This window comes from Apium graveolens, chromosome 9 (genome assembly GCF_009905375.1).
Source record: "Apium graveolens cultivar Ventura chromosome 9, ASM990537v1, whole genome shotgun sequence".
Classification (NCBI taxonomy): Eukaryota; Viridiplantae; Streptophyta; class Magnoliopsida; order Apiales; family Apiaceae; genus Apium; species Apium graveolens.
The window spans coordinates 95,755,857-95,772,318 of NC_133655.1; positions in this window are offsets into that span (position 1 = coordinate 95,755,857).

Sequence of the window (16,462 nt, forward strand, 5' to 3'; positions counted from 1 at the left end):
TTGGCTAATTATGGAGTTAATCAAATCACTAGTGTCTGTGAGCTTTGTGCTGGTGCACATGAGACAGAGCAGTGTGCTATTTTTAGTGAATTAGCTCAGTTCGTGAGCATCTTTCAGAGGTCGCAATAGCCAGTTCCAACCACCTATCATCCCAGCAACCGCAATCATCCTAATTTCAGCTGGAGCAATACTCAGAATACGGTTCAACAGCCTTATCAGCAGTATCCAACAAAGTATTATAACCCTCCTGGTTTTCACCAGCCGCAATATGCACCAAGACAACAACTCCAGCTGCAATAGTCCAATGAAAAATCTGAATTGGAGGAATTGAGGCTCATGTGCAAGAACCAAGCGGTGTCTATCAAGACCTTCGAGAATCAAATTGGGCATATTGCCAATGCCTTTCTAAATTGTCAACCTGGTACACTTCCTAGTGACACTGAAGTTCCAGGAAAGAAGGAAGCTAAAGAGCAGATTAAGGCAATCACATTGAGGTCTGGGAAGGTTGCGAATCCCGAAAAATCTCAAGTTTTGGAAGATGAAACCGTGGCTGAAGAAGTGCAGAAGGAAGCAGAAGTGGAACCAAGGAAGAAAACTGTGGAACACACTCCTCCTAATACAGGGGAGAAGCAGATATATCCTCCACCTCCTTTTCCTGAGAGGATGCAAAAGCAGAAGTTTGATAAGCAGTTTGCGAAGTTTCTGGAGGTGTTCAAGAAACTTCATATCAGCATACCTTTCGTTGAAGCTCTTGAACAGATGCCTAGCTATGCGAAGTTTATGAAAGGCATTCTATCTCGAAAAGTGAAGCTTGATGAGTTAAAGACCATTGCTCTAACAGAGGAATGTAGTGCTGTGTTGCAACAAAAGTTGCCTCCGAAGCTTAAAGATCCTGGAAGCTTCATTATTCTTTGAACTATCAAAAACTTATCATTTGATAAGTGTTTGTATAATTTTGGAGCTAACATCAACTTGATGCCTTTGTCTGTCTTCAAGAATTTCGATTTACCTGATCCAAATCCTACTTATATGTCCTTACAGTTGGCCGATCGCTCTATTACATATCCACGAGGCATTGTGGAGGATGTCTTGGTCAAGGTGGACAAACTCATCTTTCCAGCTGATTTTGTAAATCTTGATTTCGAGGAGGATAAGAAGATTCCCATAATCTTGGGAAGACCATTCTTGGCTACAGTCCGAACCTTGATAGATGTGTAGAAGGGTGAGCTTACTATGCAAGTGCTGGATCAAGATGTGACTTTTAATGTTTTCAATGCCATGAAATTCCATACTGATAATGAGGAGTGCTTAAAGGTGGAATTAGTCGATTCAGTGGTTACTTCAGAACTTGATCAATTTTTAAGGTCTGATGCCTTAGAGAAGGCCTTGTTGGGGAATTCAGATAGTGAAGATGATGAAGGTGATGAGCAGTTCCAGTATTTGAATGCTTCTCCTTGGAAGCGAAGGCTAGATATGCCTTTTGAATCTCTTGGAATGTCAGAACTGAAAAATGTTGAGGGGCATCTCAAGCCTTCTATTTAGGAAGCTCCTACACTCGAGCTTAAACCATTGCCTGAACATTTAAGGTATGATTTTTTAAATGATGCATCTATTTTTCTTGTTATTATTGCATCTAAGCTTTCAGATAGTGATGAGGAAAATATCTTGAGAATTCTGAGAGAGTTCAAATAGGCAATTGGATGGACTATAGTAGATATCCAGGGGATCAACCATTCTCATTGCATGTATAAAATTCTGCTAGAGGAAGGAAGCAAGCCAACGGTTGAGCAACAGAGAAGGCTTAATCCGATAATGAAAGATGTTGTGAAGAAGGAAATTCTCAAGTGGCTAGATGCAGGTATCATCTACCTTATTTCTGACAATTTTTGGGTGAGTCCAGTTCAGTGTGTGCCGAAGAAATGAGGAATCAAAGTTATTGCTAACGAGAAAAATGAGCTCATTCCTACGCGAACAGTCACGGGGTGGAAAATTTGCATGGATTACACGAAGCTGAATAAGGCCACAAGGAAGGATCACTTCCCTCTTCCTTTTATTGATCAGATGTTTGACAGGTTGGTTGGTCATGAGTACTACTGTCTTCTGGATGGCTATTCGGGGTATAATCAGATTTGTATCACTCTGGAAGATTAGGAAAATATTACATTCACTTGTCCATTTGGTAAATTTGCCTTCAAGAGAGTTTCTTTTGGGTTGTGCGGTGCACCTGCCACATTTCAGATATGTTTGATGGCTATCTTCTCAAACATGATTGGTCAGAATGTGGAGGTGTTTATGGAAGATTTCTTTGTATTTGGGGATTCTTTTGATGAGTGCTTGCATAATCTTGGAACAGTTCTTAAAAGGTGTGTTGAGACCAACCTGGTTCTCAACTGGGAGAAATTCACTTTATGGTGCAATAGGGCATCATTCTTGGGCATAAGGTCTCTAGTAAAGGTCTTGAGGTGGACAAATCTAAGATGGGGGTTATCGAAAACCTTCCTCTACCAATTTCTGTTAAGGGAGTCTGCAGCTTTCTTGGTCATGTAGGCTTCTATAGGAGATTCATCAAGGACTTCTCTAAAATCTCTAAACCGTTATGCAATCTTCTAGAGAAAGATGTCCCTTTTAAGTTTGATGATGAGTGTCGGGCTACTTTTGAGATCTTGAAGAAGAGTCTAATCACGACACCTGTCATAACTGCAGCTGATTGGAATGATCCTTTTGAGATGATGTGCAATGCAAGTGACTATGCAATTGGAGCAGTTCTTGGGCAGAGAAAGAACAACATATTTCATGTGGTCTACTATGCTAGTAAGACACTCAATGATGCTCAACTAAACTATACTACTACTGAGAAAGAACTCTTATCCATTGTCTACGGTTTTGAGAAGTTTCAGTCTTATTTGCTTGGGATGAAGGTGATAGTTTTCACTGATCACGCTACTATTCGCTATCTCATCTCAAAGAAGGACTCGAATCATGGATTGATTCAACGGGTTCTTTTAATTCAGGAATTTGAGTTGGAGATCAAGGACAAAAAAGGTAATGAAAATCAAGTCACTGATCATCTATCTCAGTTAGAAGATCCAAGTACAGCTTCACAGGATAAGACATTGATTAATGAGTCTTTTCCCGATGAGCAATTGTTTGGGGTGCAAGAGGAAGAACCGTGGTTCGCAGACATTGTGAACTACCTTGTGAGCAATATTATGCCTCCAGACTTGTCTTCCACTCAAAGGAAGAAGTTTTTTCATGAGGTGAAGTGGTACTACATGTGGGATAGCCATTTTTGTTTAGGCAAGGAGCTGACCAAATTATCGGGAGATGTATTCCATACAGCGAGATGGAGGGTATCTTATGAAACTGTCATTCGACTATTTATGGAAGCCACTATGGTGGAGAGAAGACAGCAGCTCGTATCCTTTAAGCAATTTTTCTGGCCTACATGGTTTAAGGATGTGCATCAGTTCATTTTGAAGTGTGATTGCTGCCAGCGTGTGCGTAATATGTCTAAGAGGGATGATATGCCTCTTAATGTGCTACTTAAGGTCGAGGTCTTTGATGTTTGGGGAATTTACTTCATAGGGCCATTTGTCTCATCTTGCAATAATTAGTATATCTTTTTGGCGGTTGATTAAGTCTCAAAATGGGTGGAAATCAAGGCTTTACCGACGAATGATGCAGAGGTAGTGCTTAATTTTCTTCATAAGCAGATATTCACAAGATTTGGGAATCTGAGAGTCATAATCAGTGACGAGGGATCGCATTTCTGAAATCGCAAGTTCACCGCTATGATGCAGCGATATAATGTGAATCATCGCATTGCTACAGCCTACCATCCTCAAACTAATGTTCAAGCTGAGGTATCTAATAGAGATATCAAGCGTATTCTAGAGAAAGTTGTGTGTCTATTGAGGAAGGATTGGTCTTTGAAGCCGGATGAAGCTGTGTGGGCGTATCGAACATCATACAAGACTCCGTTAGGCATGTCTCCATTTTAGTTAGTTTATGGTAAGGGATGTCATTTTTTTTTGGAGCTAGAGCACAAGGTGTATTGGGCTTTGAAGAAGTTAAACCTTGATTTGGATGTAGCTGGTAAGAAAAGAATGCTTCAGTTGAATGAAATCGATGAGTTTCGGCTTCAACCATATGAGAACAACAAGATGTATAAGGAGAAAGTCAAGAGGTGGCATGATAGGGGTCTAGTGCTCAAATTATATGTGTCGGGGCAACAAGTTCTCCTGTTCAACTCTCGTCTCCGTCTTTTTCTTTTTCCTAGAAAGTTGAAGTCAAGGTGGTCAGGGCCGTTTATTATCAAAACTGTGTTTCCGCATGGAGCTGTGGAGATTTTCAAGAATAATCCAAGCCAAGCATTCATGGTGAATGGATAGAGGTTGAATCATTACTATGGGAATACGAAAAACTGTGAGGTGGTTAGTGCCGTTTTATTATCCACTTAATCTCGGGATTCTACGTCAAGCTAGTGACGTAAACCAAGCGCTTCTTGGGAGGAAACTCAAGTTTGTTGTACATTAGTAGGTAGAGGAAGAAGAAAAAAAAGAAGAAAACTCCAAAAAATTCAGAAAAAGAAAAATTTTAGTGTCAACTACGGTAGCACAGCACGCCCGCGCTGGAAGAGCGCACGACCGCGTTGAAAGTACAGAGACTGCGCATGCCCGCGCCGCCTGGCGGGACGGCCGCACTGGATTGACAGAAGCACGACACGCCCGCGTTAGGATAGTGCGCTGCTGCGCTGGCCCCTGAAGCTGAAAAAAATTGAAAAATTGAAAAATCAAATCACACTCGAATTTCCCTCTCCCACCTTTCATATTTCCCTCTCCAATTCAGTTTCAATTACCCCATTACTCCTATTATTCCCTTAATCAATTCCCACGTCTTTTCTAAAAATAATTATAATTCCTAAACCCTATATATACATACACTTATACACAATCTTCTCCATCACTTTTTCAATTCTCAAAACTCAAAATCTCTCTTACTTACATCTTTTATCTCAAACTTATTCAAATCCAATGGTACCCAAGAGACAAAAAAACCAAGTTAGCAGCATCACCACCGATTCGTCTAGTATTGGGGTGTGAGGCCCAGGTTTGCAACTCCGGAGGCTTAGGCGGAGTATAAAGGATGCCTTTGAAGCCCATAGCCAAGGGGCGAGGTTTTCTGCCATCGGGGAAAGATGGTAAGTTGCTGGAGATTATTGTGGAGATAGGTTGGATTTCTTTTTGTGAGGCACCCACTGCTGTGCCCATGCGTGTGGTTCCCGAGTTTTACGCGAATGCAAAGGCGGAAAAGAACGAGTATTCTGTGATTACAGTATTGACTGTGGACTATACTGTGGATGCGATTCAGAGGGTGATTAGTCAGCCCGAGAGACAACTGGGTCAGGATGATTGGGTGACGAAGACTGGGGAAGATTTTGACTTGGATATGATTGTTGCTACTCTCTGCGTTCCCGACACTCAATGGAAGTTTAAGAGAGGCACGAACGAGTATGCTACTTTCCCTGCGTCATGTATAAACAGGTATGCCCGTTCATGGAACTCGTTTATTTATGATAACATTATGCGTTCATCACATATGCACGAGGTTACTGTGAATCGTGCCAAGTTGTTGTGGGGGATTCTGCAGGGTGATTATATGGACTTGGGGTCTGTAATTTATCAGGGTATTTTGAGGTTTCTGCGTGGGAGCACTATAAGTGCTATTCTGTATGCGTCGATTGTGACGAAGCTGTGTGTGGCAGTTGGAGTTTATTGGCCTGCACACGAGCAGCTGTAGTTGTCTAGTGCCCCGATTGACAGTTCGACCATAGAAGTGATGCAGGAGTGGTACGGTGGTAAGGCGAATGAGAAAGGGCTTGGTTATTCATATGATCACTTTCCAGAGGGTCGGCCAACAGATTAGTCATTTGCTGGTGGTTCGGTACAGGCGAGTAGAGCTGCATGGAGACATCAGAGGGGTGAGCCTAGTTCATCACAACAGCAGCAGCAGGATGTTGAGGGCAGTGCTGGTTTGAGTTCAGCACAGTATAGGCGCTTGATGAGGAGGATGGATGTGATGTATGACATCTATAGTCATTTTGCACAGGACCTTACCCAGACATTGGGGACTGCATTCAGAGCCACAGGATTTGATATCCAGTGGCTAGTATTTGGTGAGGATTCTATGTACCCGCCGCCTGACACTCCTAACACACCACCCCTTGAGGTTGATGACCCTGATTTTGAGTAGGTATGCCTGATTCCTTACGATTACCTTCACTGAGGACAGTGAATGTTTTAAGTTTGGGGGTGGTAGTTAAGGAATATATGTTACGTGTGAGTCTCATATAGTTGCATATTCATGCTAGTTTAGTTCATATAGTTGCATATTTTCCATGTAGTAGTTTTTTATTTTGCATGATAGTTTGTTGCATTTAGATTGCATGTGCATTATTTCATGATCCCTTAAGTTTACTTTTCCGATTGATTTGTTATATTGATGCTAGTGTAGTGATGTCGTATAGGGGGATGTTAAGTCCTACCGAGTTGATTTGCATGCTAGAAATAATTAAAATTTCACTAAATCTTATAGGTTGCTTAAATGCTAGGTCATGGTCATGGTTTGTTGTTTGTCGAGGTTTAATTACTTGTTTATATTTAGAATGTATGATATTCTCTTAATGGTGTAATAACATGGATATTTTAAAATTTGGAGAAAATTATTGGATTTCATGCCTAGTTGTGGCTAGGTGTCAAATGGCTAGTAGCTGACTCATTTTATATGAGTAGTCTAGAATTGAGCGAGATGGAGCGAAACGCACTTGTTCAGAAATTGTTGAAAAAAGAAAGAAAAAAATTGAAAAAAAGAGAAAAACATTGTGTTGATGCAAAATTGATCACGAGTGGGCTCTTTAATACTCGAGTTATTAAGTTCTTAGGGGGCTTTGTGCCTAGTGACCTAAGGCTTTTATAGTCTGGGATCCACTAACCTAAGGCTCGCTATATGGGTATTATTGTATAGGTCTTTTGTGGACCTCACTCATTGCACGATCAAATAATCATATTTGTAATTGTTTATGTGTTATCAATAAAAGCATGAATCCGTGTATAACTCCGATATAAGAATTGAAGTATTGTCAGTCATTTTGAATGTAGCGTTTATTTTATTTATAACCTTGTGATTGCCTTGATGAGTAGTGAGTCATGATTATTGATCTAGTGGCGATAGTATATCTATGAAGCATCTACACACATGCACGTTTCTGTCTTGTGAGTTGATTTGTGAGATTTGATTGATCTTTGTTCGAATAACTGCATTTGTTGAGATGTTGCTCATCGGTTGGTTTAGTTATTCTGAGGGGATCGTTGCATTCATATTAGTTGCATTCATGTATCTTTATTTTTTGTTCTTTGAGTCGGTTTATGCTTGAGGACAAGCATCGGTTCAAGTGTGGGGGTGTGTTAAGTTGTATTTATGTCCACTTAGAACGATCTATGAAGGCTTGAATTGGTGTTTTGAACTCAATTTATTTGTGTATTTGATGTGTTTTTGCATTTCAGACATAGATAAAGGAATCGGGAGATTTAACATTACTTTGGTGCTAAAATGGTGTTAGGAAGGTGTCTTGAATAAAAGCTCGTGGATCGCCATCTCAAACCATCCAGAAAAACAAGCAGATGAGTTTTTCCAGTATGTCAGCGCGCCCGCGCTGTGATTGCGCGCGCCCGCACCGGGTGGCAGGAAGACAGCATGCTCGCGCTAAATCAGCGCGCGGCCGTGCCAGGTCAGTATTTCAGAATTCTTTTTCTACTTGGATTTTGAGAGTTTGAAGCCCAACTTGATTCTATAACCTATATTATATAACTTAAAGACTTTTTTCATGACAAGCACACAGCAAGGAGCAAGGAGAAGACGTAAGAAGACCGTATAGCAGAATTCAACCTAGGTGAAGAGGATCTAGTTTATTCTTGTGATTCTTTGTTTAAGTTGTAATCTTGGATGCTAGTTTTCTTAATTGTTGAACCTATTACTCTTGTGTAACATACTTTGGTTTATTATTCAGTTTATAAAAACTTAGTTTATTATACCATGCTTTCATCGAAACCCACGGTGATGATGAGTTCAATTATGGGCAAATCGTTATCGTGGGGTTCTAATAGATTTTTTTTTATGATTTATTTAGTTAATTTGTTTCGATACCTTACTGTGTGGTAGTTTTATGATATCCTATGATTGGTTGTGTTTATATGTCTTATGAGCGTCGCGAACTTATAAGATAGCGTGTTAATCTCTATTGAAGCGAAAGTGAATATAGGGGTTTAGAACTTGTCATGCTAGCATAGGTTCATGTATTTGTTATGCATGATTCATAGGTAATTTTAACCATCTTACTTGCCCTATGTAATCATGATCGATAACTTGCGCATTAAACCGTTATGTTTTCAAATTCTATAGACATATAGAGTCTCAATATAATTGGTGTCTATTCAGCTTCTATCTCTTTTGTGGATGTCTGGTAGTAGGGTATTCGTACAACGAAAGTTGGCATTTACTAGTTTTGTGTTACCTGATTAGTGTCATCACCATTGCATGCTAAGGTTAAGAACAAAAAGGCTATTGCATGAAGTAAGTAATGAAGTTAGAATCCCATGTTTGTGTTATATAAGTAAATCAACCTTGATTCCCTTAGCTAATATTAGTTAGTATAATCTCGTAGTTATAAAAAATCTCAATTTTTTATCATCTTAGCATTGAATAATAACCATACCATTGTTGCATAAGTGCATAAATTGAAGTTAACTTAAAAGAGTCTCTATGGGAACGAACTAGAAATAATTCTATATTACTTACGAACGCGTATACTTGCGTGTATTATTAGCGCCTGTTAACGTCCTAACACACTTGTAGAACGTTGTATATACGAGTTAAAGCACCTGAAAGGAAAACACAATAAGTTGGATTATGAAATAAATTTAATAAAATTTAAACAATAGGGAGTAATTACCCTAAACTTAATTTTGATGTCTTTCTTATGTTGTGCAAGACATGCCTTTACATAACAAGAGTAAGTCACATTGATAATTCTAAGATTTACTTGACTTGTTATTTTATGTAATCTGTAATGCTATTTCTTGAGTCGAAAAATGTTGAAGAAAACTAAAGTGAAGTATTTTTGAGTAAACAACCAACAAGCTAGGAATAAATTTTTGAAGAAGATCAAGCTTGAGCATGCCTCAGAATGATGATAAATAACTTGGTGAAGAAGAGCATGTATCACGTAAGATATTCGATCAAAATAATTATCCAAAGAAGATTCGGGGTTAAAATGATTTTCCAGGTATTTAATACGAATTTTTTAACATTTTTCAGAATTAAAAAGGGTCTCCAAATTATGCTATAATTAAATAACAGGTTTGAACAACCGAATCTGACTTTAAAATGATTTAATAATAATTATTGAGCTTTGAAAATAATTTTAAATAATATTTAAAAGCTCGAAACTATTTTTTGGAATTTTTAAATCAAAAATAAATAATTAAATCTAATTATTAAATCAATGAAAATCAATTAATAATTAATTAGATTAATTAACCAATTAATATTAAATTAATTGATTAATTAAAAACTAATTAAAATTAATCAATAAAATAAATCAGATTTATTTTTAAGTAAATAAATCATTAAAAAGAATTTTCTAAATATAAAATAAAAATTAAACACTTTCTGATTTTTAAAATGACAGAATTTTTTTTTGAAATAGTGACGAAAATGCAAATTAGGTGAAAGGTGGGTGATGAAACTACAATTTCACCACCACCACCACCCTCCGCCCCCGGCAGCCATGGCTGCTGCCATCGAGCTCGCCGGCGGCAACTATAACTTGCCCCAAATGGCGCGAAACTGATTAAATTGATAGTTTTTCTTGCCAGGAATCCATTGCTGCCATCAAATTGAACAAACAACTTGTGGTTCGGCCGGAAAATCTTGTCGAATTTTCCGATGCCGCCATGAGTGTTTTTTCGGCGAACAACTTCCGAGAACCCCATGTTCATCTAGTATACAACATTCGAATTGTTTTTAAACGATCTACAACACGGTACCATTAATTTCAACGAATACCCTTTAACAAAGAAATACCCAATTTCAATTAAGAACATTCATACGAATATAACCCTAATTTTATTAATTTGAGAATCAAACAGCAATTTCTATATGTTATTGAACCCCAAATTAGTCATATAATATATCAAAATGACTAGGAAAAAATTTTCTACATGATTCTAGCATCAAATCATATTAACAACATCAAGAACAAAACTTCCTAATTTAATCTTTAATTAATTCGAAATAAAATAATTAAATAAGAAAATTACCTCGATTTCTGCACCAAAATAGTTGATTGATTCAGAAAGGTCTTTTCGAGAGTTTCGATTTGATATATTGCATGCTTGAATCGGAGTTCGATAACGTCTTCGTTCGTGGGTGTGATTATGAAGAACACAACGTTTTTAGGGTTTTCTCTGTAAATTAATAGTTTTAACTGGTTGTTTATGATTATCCAAATAAAATGAAATGATAAAAGGGCTATATATATTTATGGAATATTGGTTCATGTTGGATCATATTGGATTGATAAATTAGTTATTAGCCGCTAAGTAACTGCAAAAACGATATGATTTGATACCCGTATTGGATAATTATCCAAACCGGGCTTCTTATAAAATACTTTATACAAAAATAATGTAATAATATTCTGTCGTGCGAAAATACGGGTTTTGTTGTTTTATTGAAATGATTTTCGTATCGAAAATTTTGCGTCGGGTTGCGCACGGGTCAAACCGTACTCTAGATCGAAAAAGTCAAAACACGGAAAATATCCGGAATTACCAAATTAGGTTAGGAAGGAGTTTTCCGTAGAGTTTCGGGTTATAAAAACATAAAAACGGTTGAAGTTGGATGATTTACGGTTTTGTAAAATAGTTTTGTAATTATTCAGAAAATAATTATTAAATCTCTAAATAATTATAAAATCATATAATGATCCAAAGATTATCAGAAAAGATCACAATTATCTATATTTTATTCGGGACATAATAAAATTAACATACTCATATCCTATCACATATAAACATCTAAATATTATTATCAATCATCAGATAATTCACCAAAATTCACATAATAATCACACAATAATCATTTATTGATAAAAATAATTACACGCTATAACCCGGATACTACATCCTTCCCCTCTTAAAAGGATTTTGTCCTAATAATCTTCTGATAGGGAATAAATAAATCCTGATTACGTAGTTAATATTGTATTAATTACATATGATTTGGGCTACAAGGCCCAATAAGAAGATGAATGACATTCAGACCAAAAAGGTTAACACATTGATCAGGCCTGATGGACCAGATCAGACGTGATGGAACAAAGAAGGCCCAAAACCCTAAATATTAATTAATTTTGTAATTAATTAATAAGGGATAAGTCGGCTGATAAGATGAATCCTAGTGGAGAAATAAATCCTTGTAGATTGTCCTCCAAGGAACCTGATGGGATAAGGAATCAGCTTCCTACCTTTTAGGACTCCAAAGTCCATTCTAATTCTGAGACTTGCCCACCAAATCGCCTAATCCAAGTCCAATTCAAGGACTCCCAACATCTATATAAGGGGCCTCAACCAACAAATCAGAACTATGTTTTTTGACTTGATCCTTAGCACACAGCAAGGTCCGTAGGCATCTTGTTAAGGCAGACCGAGTCACGAAACACAAGAGCAGTCAAATAGAGCCTCGAAGCTCACGTTCCTTAGTGATAAATACAACAATTATTATATTTTATTTTTTGATCCATAACATTTGGCGCTGTCTGTGGGAAAGCACAACAACAACCATGGCGAGAACACTGAGAAGGAGCAGCGCCATTGAAGGAGTAACATCAGCGGGGACAACCCAAACGATTTTGTCAACCGTGGAGGTACCTCCGCATTCAACCTATGCCGCCACCCAAGGAGGAGCCCAGGTAGGGGCAACTGAACCTCAGTCACAAGGGACGATTCCCTTGACTACTCAAGGGACGAATCCCTAACTTCAACAACTACATACACCTGTGAATTCTCGACCCATTGGGTACGAGTATTCAACTGTTGTAACCACTAACCCCCTTATGGGATGCCCCTTTACCCCGAGGTTGGAGGAAGTGGACATGCTGAACGGAGTGAAGCACGGGGGCAAACACCCCCTACATCCAAGGTTTGGCTCATATCCTGGAGGACTAGGAATTTTATGGTCCTTATACTGAGAGAGATTCTGAATCTTCGGATGACGAAGTGGCCCCAAGAAGGAGACGTGATGGCAAAGAGCCGATGGCTGATGGTAACCAGCGCCCTAGGAGCACCCGAGGGTTGAATCCCCAAGAAGTGCAGGAGAGAATCAAGGCCCATGAGGTTCAGATTCAAAGGCTGAAGCGCGATTTGGAGGCGCACCAGGTTCCCAGGCCCCCATTACTACCTAGGGGGAGAAATCCTCCCCCAATCATAGACCTAGATGGTCCGATACGAAGAAGGGATGTAGTCCCAAGAGCTGATCCAATCAATCTTCTTCCCGTTGGAGATCCTAATGATCCTACTCCACCATTCACTTAAGAGATAATGAATGCCCACATCTCAAAGAAGTTCAAGATGCCCACTATCAAATCTTATGATGGCACGGGAGATCCCACTAATCATGTCAGGATATTCTCCAATGCACTATTGTTGTAGCCTGTGAACGACGCTATTAAGTGTCAGGCCTTTCCTCATACCCTGTCGTGTATGGCTCAAAGATGGTATAGTCGTCTGCCCCCAATCTCTATCGGGTCCTTCAGAGAATTAAGTCAGGCTTTTATTAAGCCGTTCATCAGCGGGAGAGTACATGAGAAAAGTTCAGCATCCCTCATGAGCATTGTGCAGTGAGTGAAGGAATCCTTGAGAGACTACCTGAATCGTTTCACGAAGGAAGCTTTAAAAAGTCCCGGACCTTGATGACAAGGTAGCTATGATAGCACTGCAACATGGAACTAAGTATGAGTTCTTCAAGATGTCCTTGGCCAAGCACCCCCTGAGAGCATGTTGCAGCTCCAAGATAGGGCCGGGAAGTACATCAAGGTGGAAGAGAGCATGAGGAAGACCGTAGTGAGCAACGAGCCCGCTGGAGGCAAGAATCAGGAAACTGATTTGGAGTATATCGCTAAGGACAAGTATCCTAGAACTGAGTAAAACCCTGATTTAACCCCTAAGAAGGGAGGACCTGGGCAAAAGTTCGCTGAATATGCTAAGCTGAATACTCCTAGAAGCCAGATCTTGATGGAAATCGAGAAAGACCAAGATATTCGTTGGTCTAAACCCTTGAAGGCAGATCCTACGAAGCTAGACAAGAGCAAATATTGTAGATTTCACAAGGATGTTGGTCATGACACCGATGAGTGTAGACAACTAAAAGATGAAATAGAATTCCTTATTCGGAAATGAAGGCTGAACAAGTACACTGGGGAAGGAAGAGATAGGAATAACAATAGGAGAAAGAACTTTGAAGATCGTAGGAGAGACCAAGACGATCAGGGGCGGAATCCCCAGCCTAGGGGACTAGTCATAAATACAATCTTTGGAGGACTATGACCCCGAGGACCTATGATAAACATAATTTTTGGAGGACCAACTGTTGCTGGATTATCCAAGAACTCCAGGAAAGCATATGCCAGGGAGGTTATGCATATTGTTGGAGAAGCCCCAAAGAGGGCCAGGACAGGAGTAACAATGGCTTTTGATGATTCTGACCTAGAGGGTGTGAAATTTCCTCATGACGACCCGCTGGTCATAACACCTATAATAGGAAACAACCCGGTTAAGAGGGTACTTGTGGATAATGGTGCTTTAGTGGATATCTTGCTCCATGACACCTTTTTAAGGATGGGATATAATGACTCCCAATTGACCCCAACCGACATGCTGATATATGGATTTGCGAGAGTGGAGTGCCCCGTGGAAGGGATAATCAAGTTGCCAATAACCATTGGACAGGAACCAAGGCAAGCAACACAGATGTTGGACTTTGTGGTGGTGAAGGCTAGTTTGACTTATAACTCTATCATGGGAAGAACAGGGATATATGCCTTCAAGGCAGTCCCTTCTTCCTACCATTCAGTTATGAAGTTTCCCACCCGAAATGGGATTGAAGAAGAAATAGGAGATCAAAAAATGGCTAGAAGTTGCTATGTGGCCTCATTGAGGGCAGATGGAGTTGGGGGGCAAGTTCTGCCTATTGAAGATCTGGATATTCGAGAAAATGATGAGAAAAGAGGGAAGCCAGCTGAAGACTTGGTTTCGATTCCTTTAGCTCCTGAGGATCCTGAGAAAGTAACTTTCGTTGGAGCCACACTAGAGGAGACCCTTAGAGGGAAGTTGGTGAAATTTTTGCAAGAAAATAGTGATGTGTTTGCATGGTCGGCGGCTGATATGCCATGCATAGACCCGGAACTAATTACTCATAAGCTGAATGTGGATCCGAGTCGGAAGACGGTGAAGCAAAAGAAAAGAAGTTTTGCCCCAGAGAGGGAAGAAGCTATAAAACAGGAAGTAGAGAAGCTCTTAAAGGCTGGTTTTATTGAGGAGATACAATTTCCAGAATGGTTAGCAAACCCTGTAATGGTGAAGAAGGCCAATAGAAAATGGAGGATATGTGTGGACTTCACTGATCTGAATGACGCATGCCCTAAGGACTATTTCTCGTTGCCAAGGATAGATACTTTGATAGATGCCACTGCTGGACATGAGATACTGAGCTTCATGGATGGATTAGTGGATACAATCAGATCAAGATGCACAAGGACGACATCCCAAATGTATCATTCATCACTGACTTTGGTGTTTAATGTTATCTTGTTATGGCATTTGGTCTCAAGAATGCAGGAGCCACCTATCAAAGGTTGGTAAATAAAATTTTTAAGGATCTTATTGGCAAGACCATAGAAGTTTATGTTGATGACATGTTAGTCAAGAGTCTAGTGAAGACTGACCATATAACCCATTTGAGGGAAGCTTTCGAGGTCCTGAGGTACCACAAGTGATGTTAAATCCTACAAAGTGTGCTTTCGGAGTAGGATCTGGAAAGTTTTTGGGATTGATGGTCTCCAAGAGGGGAATCGAGGCCAATCCTGATAAAATAAAGGCAATCCTAGACATAGAGCCCCCAAAAACTATCAAAGATGTTTAAAAGCTCACTAGAAGGGTTGTTGTATTGGGATGATTTATCTCAAAGTCTGGAGACAAGTGTTTGTCGTTCTTCAAGTTTTTAAAGAAGGTTATGGATTTTGTATGGAGAGAAGAAAGCCAGAAGGCATTCGAGGAATTAAGGAATATATGGCTCAGGCCCCGTTGCTGGCCAAGCCAGCTTCAAATGAAGTTTTATACTTATACTTGGCCATTTCAGAGGGTGCCTTGAGCGCTGTATTGGTTAAGGAGGAACTAAAAATCCAGAAACCCGTGTACTATGTCAGTAAAATTCTGCATGGAGCTGAGTTGAATTATTCAACTATTGAGAAGTTCGCTTTAGCCTTGGTAATGGCTTCGAGAAAGTTGCGTCCTTACTTCCAGGCTCATAAGATTGAGGTGCTAACAAATCAGCCCCTGAAAAATATCATTCATAGTCCCAAGGCTAGTGGGAGGTTGATCAAGTGGGCAATTGAGCTGGGAGAATTTGACATCAAGTATAAGCCACGAACGGAAATAAAAGCCCAGGCATTAGCTGACTTCGTGGTAGAATGTACCATACCCAACCAAGAAGTTGGGGGCAGGAAGATACCATACCTCAAGATAAGGAAGTTGATAAGGGGAACAAAGAACAGGATGATAAGGAGAAAGAATACTGGGTTATCTATTTTGATGGAGCATCAAAAACAAATTCAAGTGGAGCAGGTTTAGTTTTACAAAGCCCTGATGGGTTCTTGATTGAGTATTCCATGAAGTTAGACTTCCCGACCACAAACAATGAGGCAGAATATGAAGCTTTAATAGCTGGCCTCGGCCTAGCAGGGACACTGAGAGACAAGAACTTGAAGGTCTGTAGAGACTCAAAGTTGGTCATATCCCAGGTGAAGGGAGAGTTTGAGGCAAGGGATGATATGATGGCTAAGTATGTCTTCCTAGTAAGAGCTGTGATGACCCAATTCGATGAATGCCATGTTGAGCATATTCCATGGGAGGAAAATGCTAAGGCGGATGCCTTATCAAAGTTTGCTTTATTCGAGATAGAGGAAAGTTCAGGAAGTGTATACTACCGCGTTCTGAAGACATGGAGCATTGATGTTAAGCTTGTAGCTCCTATAGGTCTGGGGACGTCATGGATAAATCCCATTAAGCCCCATATTCAAACTGGTTGGTTTCCAAATAATGCTATTGAATCACGGAAGTTGGCTTTTCGA